This window comes from Pinus tabuliformis, chromosome J (genome assembly GCF_031772625.1).
Source record: "Pinus tabuliformis cultivar Carrire ecotype Pingquan chromosome J, CPIR1, whole genome shotgun sequence".
NCBI lineage: Eukaryota > Viridiplantae > Streptophyta > Pinopsida > Pinales > Pinaceae > Pinus > Pinus tabuliformis.
This window is the reverse complement of record NC_142295.1, coordinates 1,489,231,298-1,489,239,261: the sequence shown is the minus strand read 5'-3', so window position 1 is coordinate 1,489,239,261 and position 7,964 is coordinate 1,489,231,298.

Below are 7,964 nucleotides of genomic sequence, written 5' to 3'. Positions count from 1 at the left end.
AAGTGTTGGTAATACTGAGGAGAGAATGAACCGTCGGATCACTACATATCGTGACCGTCGGATTGTAAGTTACAAAATGTACATAGTAAAGAAACACACTTTACCTAACTCTATACTAGACCAAATTATACTTAAATATTTCCTATGTGTCGGAATATCCTAACAAAAAACAGAAAGGGTGAACTGAGTACTAGAAGATATGTTGAGGATGTATGTTATGGACCAACAATCACACTAGGAAAAGTAATTACCCTTAGTTTAATTTGCATACAAAAACAGTTACCACAGTTCAATCGGGATGTCTCCATTTGAAGCATTGTATGGAAGACCTTGCGGAACATCGTTAAGTTGGGACAGGTTAGAAGATCGGGTAATAGTGGGACCGAAATTAATTCGAGATATGGAAGAACAGATTAAATAAATTATAAAATGATTGAAAGAGGCACATGATAGACAAAAGAGTTATGCTAATGATCATAGGACAAATAGGAATTATGAAGTAGGAGATTAGATTTTCATCTGCATCAGAGCAAATAAAATCACTATTCGATTAAGAAAAGGGACAAAGTTGTCACCCTGATTTATTGGATCATTCAAAGTTTTGAAAAAAGTCAGACTCATCGCCTATCATCTTGCACTGCCACCCCACTTGCATAAAGTTCATAATGTATTTCATGTATCTCTATTAAGGTATCACATAGCTGATAAATCTCATAACCTTCAATGGAAGGAACTACATGTATCAGATGAGGGAACCATTTCGGTCCAACCATTACATATACCGGAAGGTAGGGTTTGACAACTCAGGAATCACCTGGTAGACCAAGTTAAGGTTTGGTGGGACAAGTATAGCCTTAGATCAGCTACCTAAGAAGATACAAATATCATATGTCAAAAATACCCCATCTTGTGTTGACCTTATGGAACTTAAAACCTTATTTTGTATATATTTACTTTATTTTGAGCTGGATACTTGAAACTATTATTTTGGACTATCAAATGTAAAAAAAAAAAATGAAATTTTATTATGTCAGTACATAATATATGTTATTTGCTTAACTATGTTGGTACGTGGATACCAATGAAAAATGTGTTATTAATTAACATTGTTGAAATATGGATACCAACCTGAAATTTAGTATTTGATCAATCTTAAATGAAATCTAAATCATGAATTATGTTAATGGATGAGATAAAAATAAAAGAATAACTACATTTTAAAATGAAAGTTAACTTATTGATATATAGGATGGATATGACTAAGAACGTTATAACTGTATGACTTATAGAAACACTGTTATTTAAATACGAATTGTTTTGAGTATATTGATGCATATATTATAATGTATGGACAAGTGTTACATTGCAGATAACATCGTTACCAAACCCACCACATGATGACAAAATTCCAAGAACAATTATGGCTCAATGAAATTCCATGATAGGGTGTTGACCCTGGTCCCACTAAGAGAGGTGGAGGTATTACCCACCATTGTCTAGGGGAGCGTCACTTGCAGAGTCCTCCCATGACTCCAGATTTCAAAGTTATTACCCATCGTTTACCCTCCAAAATCTGGAGGCATGGGAGAACTTTGCGATTCACGCTCCCCTAGACGTGTGATGATGACTGTTAGATGCCTACTGGGAAATCAGGTTAGTATAGTCGGTGATGTCATCCTTATAGTCTATGTATGATTAGATCAGTATAGCTGACGCCATGGAATACTCCAGTAGAGGGCGAAAGAGATTAGGATGGATAAGATGATTCTAGAATAGCTTGGAAACCTTGCGGGGTCAAGGTATGACTATTAATATTGTAAAGCTATTAATGTTCAAAATACCAGTCCTACATAATTATACTAATCACTAAATAACTACTAATATACTACATAAACCCAAAGTTTAGGACAGAGTTTTTCTAAAGGCGAGATATAATGTAATGACCCAACAATTACGAGGAACATTGGAATATTAGCAATCATATGAGACATGCATATGATAGCTACATATGCATGAATCACATGTATTGCACTAGTATATATACTAGCTAATATGGAAAAATGTCTAAGTTTAAGTTGATGAATCGGTTATTGAAATAAACTCCTAACTCGCCAGAATATTATAAATATATCAAGTAGGACCACAGTTCATGGAAACATTTAGTCACAGGTCATAGAGACAGTAGCAGTCTCAACATAATGACTAGCAGTGGTTTGGAGTTGTAGGGCTACATTCTCAGCATAACTAGAACAATATAGAAGATCACAACGATTTGATCAATGTGTGATCTCCGTGATATACTTACAGTCTTATGGCAGTTATAGGATCATGTTCTTGATCTCAATATAACTCTCATATCTCTGTGAAGGATGGTATAAAAGATGATCTCTCCAACTTGATCTCAACGGCACTAATGTGAATGTACATCAATGATGATCTCAACAAAAGGGCAGCATGATCATGATGATGTAAAGGGCAATATGATCAGTAATGGGACTGCATTATGATATAAAGGGCAGCATGATCATGATGATATAAAGGGCAACATGATCATGATGATGTAAAGGGCAGCATGATCATGATGATGTAAAGGGCAGCATGATCAGCAATGAGACTGCATGCTGATGTATAAGGAGCAACATGATGATGAATAGGGTTGCATGATGATGGAAGATGCAGCATAATGGGCAGCATGATGATGAGATCAGATGAGAGTAGTTCAGTCATCTAGGTCCAGCACTGTGATGGTACATCATGGTGTTAAACAGTAAGGTGCAGCAAATGGACAAAAGGCAGCACTATGATAGGTGAAAAAGTCACCTTAGAGAATCAGTTGAAGCAATATGTCTTCAACTGATCACATGCGATATCAAAAGTCAAAATATTGACTTCTATTGTAAATGTACTATCTCCCTCACTTTCTCTGTTGAACTTTGAAGAACATAAAAGAAGAATTGATCAAGGGTTTCCCCACATTGGGGTTTGTCCCTGGCTAGCGCCACATCTTGTATCCTCTTGTCTTGGCTTGTCTTTTGCGATTTATATTTATGTTCTATCTGCAGTTTACTTTATTCTAATGTAATTTCTAATCTGGAAAAGAAATTGAAATAAATTGCTCTGGCATAGAACATACCTAAAATTAACAAAGCTACTATAATGACCTGATCTCCAATGTCCAATTATGAAAATGGGATCTCCAAAGCTCTACTAAATTTAACCACACTTGAAAATAATTGATTTTTATTTCTCCTACATTTGTATGAGACTAAGTCAAGAGCATTGCATTCATTCCACTTGTAACATAATAACTAAAAACATGCCACTTTTCCATTTCCTTACATGCAACTTTTCAAATTCCTTGCATGCAACCTTTCAAATTCCCTACATACAACTCTTCAAATTCTTTGCATGAAAATAGGCACAGATCAGCTACATCCATATTACCATACTATAATACTATCCCATAAAAAAATAACATTTTCTTCAAACAATTACCATACTTTTACATTTTCTTCAAACAACTACTATACTATTACATTTGCATGTAAGCATTTCTTCAAACACTTTACATGCAAACTAATATAGCAAACTGTTTGCATACAAGTAATCATATATCACCTACAAAAATACTACTACACATCAATACTATCCCCAACCACAACCAACATACTCAATGGGGCATTTTATCAAACAATTTGTATGCAATTAATCATTCAACCATTTAAGCATTTCATCAAACACTTTGCATGCAAACTAATATAGTGAATGATTCAATGCATGTATCCTAAACTATAGTAGTACAAGTTTCAACTTCTGAGATTTCATAGATGAAAAGTTATAACAAAATACCAACACAATCCTATTTGGTGCACAATTCTAGGAGTATCCAGAAATCTCGATTTACATTGGTCATATCTCCTAAAATATAGTGAATAAATGCCTGAAATTTTTATCACAATATCAGTGGGATTTGCTCTCATTGTAAAAAAAATTCAGCTCCTGAGAGTGCCCAAAATAAAAGTTATAACAAAAATGTCAGCGTGACTTGTTTGAGACCTGATTTTAGGAGCATTCAGAAGGCTCGACTCCCTCTGCTCATATCTCCTAAAATATTGCGACCCAATATCTGAAATTTCTACCACATAATCATTGGTATTTCCCCTCAATGTGGACGATTTTTCAGTTTTTGAAAGCCTAAAGAAGAAAAGTTATTGCATAAATTCGAATGTGACCTGTTTTAAGGTGCATTCAGGAAGGCCATCTTCCTTAGATCATAATTACTAAAGTATTGTGAACCAATATCTGAAATTTTTACCACATTATTAGTGGGATTTACCTTCAATATGGACAAAATTTTCGACTTCTAATATTCCACAGAAGAAAAGTTATAACAGATATGATAGAAAGGTCTAAAATTTAACCTTTGTTCTTCATTTTACCTATGATAGAGCCCATCCAGTCCAAGTGTTTGAACCATGCTCTGATACCACTTTGTAACAACCTCCGGGGTAAATGTGCATATAAAAAAAAAACATAATATGAACAAAAATACAATAAACATAACATCCATCAAAATCCATATATACATTAGTACATTTGCACATGAAAATCAAGGGAATGAATTTTTTCATTAATAAATGCAATGAATCAACCGGAGATGGGACTACCACGTTCCACCCGACCATAGATTGGCTAAGCCAAGTCTCTCTTCAGCCAATCACCCCCATGCCATATTCCAAGCATGAATGTGGGATCTCATAGAACACATCAATCAAAACTCATCTAGTGCTTCGAGAGGCCACCCATCTCAACCCATCAAACAGTGATTCCACCTCACAGTCAGACATCACCAAAAACCATCATCAGATTGGTCTCCATCCAAGCCTTCCAAGGTTTCCAGATCATTTTTCCAACCAAGGCTTCCAGAACTAGTAACTCAACCCACAACTTATACAGGGCTTCCAGAGCGTTTGTCCAACCAAGGCTTCCAGGACTAGTAACTCAACCCGCCAAGGGCTTCCAGAGCATTTGTCCAACTAGGGCTTCCAGGACTAGTAACTCAACCCAAGATGTTACAGGGCTTCTAGAGCATTTGTTCAACCAGGGCTTCTAGGACTAGTAACTCAACCCAAGCTATGGAAAAATGAGAACCAACAAAAAACAAAGCAATGAAAGTAAACCCACAATCACCATGGCTATCCAAGAAATGACAAGGCTAGGCAATCCACTGTCGATCCAGACAATCCTCCTTCCCAACGATAGATCACAACCAAGAAAACACATGCATGTGCCATGCATGTCAAAACTAGTGAATAAATCATACATGCAACTCGATACCTGCAAGCAAATCTGATGTAGTTGTTGATGTCAATGCCTTCTAGCACTTTCCTATTCTTCCTTTGCCTTCTTGCTACATGAATCCAAGTATGCCACACCCTCCAAGAGTGCTCCAAGAAAACTCTAAGTAACCAAGAGTATGAGAAAGAGAGAGAGAGAATAATGAGAGAGCTCCAAAACTGAACTAACCAAGCCTTGCCCACTGATCCTCATAAGCCTTTTTATTAACGAGGCCTCTATTTTCTTCTAATTTCCATTACTTTCATAAATAAATGTCCCAAAAATGCCATTTTGCCTCTTTAATGCCTTAGCCAATTTCCTTAGTCATAAACAACCAAATGAACACCCCCTAGGATGTCTTGCCCACCATTCAACTTGGAATACGTGTCCTAGTCATTAGTGGTTTTTGTTTTTAACATTTATTACATGGAATTTCACTGGGGTTGTTACAGTGCCTTAGTCAAAGATGCCAATTCGAATTCACTGTCATAGATGCTTGAGTTAGTTGTCAGTTAACAAGTGTAATGTGGCCTATCATTGAGCTATTGTTAGTTAATTCAAGTTAGATGGCTTTCAATGAGTTGTGTATTGGTTGATAGCTAAAATTTAGCTATCTAGTGGAGTTAAACTCCAATGTCTGGTAGTTAACTGGTTTCTAGTTCTAGAATAGAGATAGACTTGAGTTCTTGAGTAGTTTGACTTTTGTTAACTCAACTGATTCTTAGTTAACTAGTTCCAGCTACTAAATTTAGCCCTAGTAGGTCATGCAATTCGAATTTCCAATTGAGATTGAATGAAGGCATAGCTCTATTTATTCATTGTACACAGGTTTTTGTGTAGAGGCTTCAAAAGCAAGCAAAGCAATTTCTCTTGGGAATTGCGCAAGGAAATAGGAGAAATTCCTATTTTTTAGGGGCATATTTGCGCTAGGAAATAGGAGGTTCCTAGCAGGGATAATTTTCCTAACAATTGGGCAAGCCTCGAGAGAGAGTTGATGAATATTGCAGGGAGCTTCAGGCTTGAAGCAGATTCTATGTAATAGATCAGATTGCTTAGTTAATTTAATACAAGCAAGAGGGGTTTTTCCCAGTTGGGTTCCCTAGATATATTTTGTGTTCTATGTGTGATTGTGTTTTTATTCATTGTTTTCTTCTAGCAAATTTTTGGTAGAGAAATATTGTCTTTTGTGATCATATTTGCCCTCATTAGCAGTTGCAAGATTTCAAAGATTTTCTACAAGTTTTGCTAAGGGTTTGTGCTTAACTGTTTATCTTTAACACTTAAAAGGCAAAACGACCCTATATAATTGTGCTTCAAGGTTATAATTAGCTCACTATTGTATGATTGAAGGTTTTTTCAATTCTATAAAAACATAAGAACAATAAAAAAAAATTTAGGTTTAAAGAAACCCCAAAGCTAAGTTTTTATGCTTAAAGGTTCATTATTATTTATACGTAGCTTCTTTTTCATTTCTAGAATATTGATAAAGATATATCTTGTATTTCTAGAAGTGAAATTGCTCTCTAAAGCGCTTATAATTATTTATCTTTCATTTGGGACCCTTTTAATGAATTCGTGTACTAACCTTGAATAACCTTAGAGAGAATTCAACATCTATTTTTCATATTCTTGCTTATTTCATTATTATATATCTTTGGAACTTTAGTTTAACGCTTGACTACTATTTTGTTGCATATCAAAGGCCCTACTCAAACCATCTATGATGTCTTGCATACAGTGGATAATTTATTTCTTTGATAGTTTACTCTTCACTCTATATATATTAAATATATATTAAATTATGTGTTGTTCGATCAAAAAGATATATTTGAAAATGTTAAACAACCTTAAGTTGACCTTATTCAAGTGTTTAATTGATTAACATTCAAAGCATACATTGAACCATCAATTGATGCTAATAGATTTTATTCTTTGTGCCCTAAAGTAACTTAAAAGTGGTTTACGTTCAATTAGCCTTTTTGAAGTTACATTTGTTGACTGATGATGTGTAATTGTTAATTCAAAGTTGTTTACATTCTTTATCTTTCACATGGAATTTTACACACACAACCACTCTTTGCTAACCCTCTTACTTAAGTGGATAATTAATGGGTTATGTTATTGTTCCTAACTTTGATATCTTTGAAGCATTGAATCACTTATTGGAATCATTGTATTTTATATTATTATACACACCGTGGATTTATTAAAGCAAATTACAATTATAATTCACGAAAGAGGTTTACTTTTCGTATCCAGTGATAGCGCTTTGAGCCTTTGGGAGTTGTCATAAAGTGAAGGGGATATTGAACTTATGTGACAATGGTGCAATTCCCACCTCGTTCCCTCAAGCTTGCACATATCTAGGGATAGCCCTATGATCCGTTGGGAGTTGTCATAAAGTGAAGGAGATATTAAACTTATATGAGAGTGGTTTCCTTCAAGGTGGCACATGTGATTGGACTTTCCAATCTTTGAATTAGTTGAGTGCAATATGGTTTATTGGAACCATAAAAAGTATAATGGATTATTAACTTTTTTATAAAGGATAAAACTCTATTTACATATAACTTAAAAAATATCATTATTAAAAATTAATTAAAATTACATATATATTTTTACTAGTT